Raw genomic sequence first — 404 nt, 5'->3', positions numbered from 1 at the left:
ATTTATTTATTTATTTATTTATTTATTTATTTATTTATTTATTTATTTATTTATTTATTTATTTATTTATTTATTTATTTATTTATTTATTTATTTATTTATTTATTTATTTATTTATTTATTTATTTATTTATTTATTTATTTATTTATTTATTTATTTATTTATTTATTTATTTATTTATTTATTTATTTATTTATTTATTTATTTATTTATTTATTTATTTATTTATTTATTTATTTATTTATTTATTTATTTATGGCTGTGTTGGGTCTTCATTGCTGCATGCAGGTTTCCTCTAGTTGTGGAGAGTGGGGGCTACTCTTTGTTATAGTGCACGTGCTTCTCACTGTGGAGGCTTCTCTTGTTGTTGAGCACAGGCTCTAGACATGCAGCCTTCAGTAGT

This window comes from Physeter macrocephalus, chromosome 9, assembly GCF_002837175.3.
Source record: "Physeter macrocephalus isolate SW-GA chromosome 9, ASM283717v5, whole genome shotgun sequence".
Lineage (NCBI taxonomy): Eukaryota > Metazoa > Chordata > Mammalia > Artiodactyla > Physeteridae > Physeter > Physeter macrocephalus.
Note: the sequence above shows the minus strand (reverse complement) of the source record.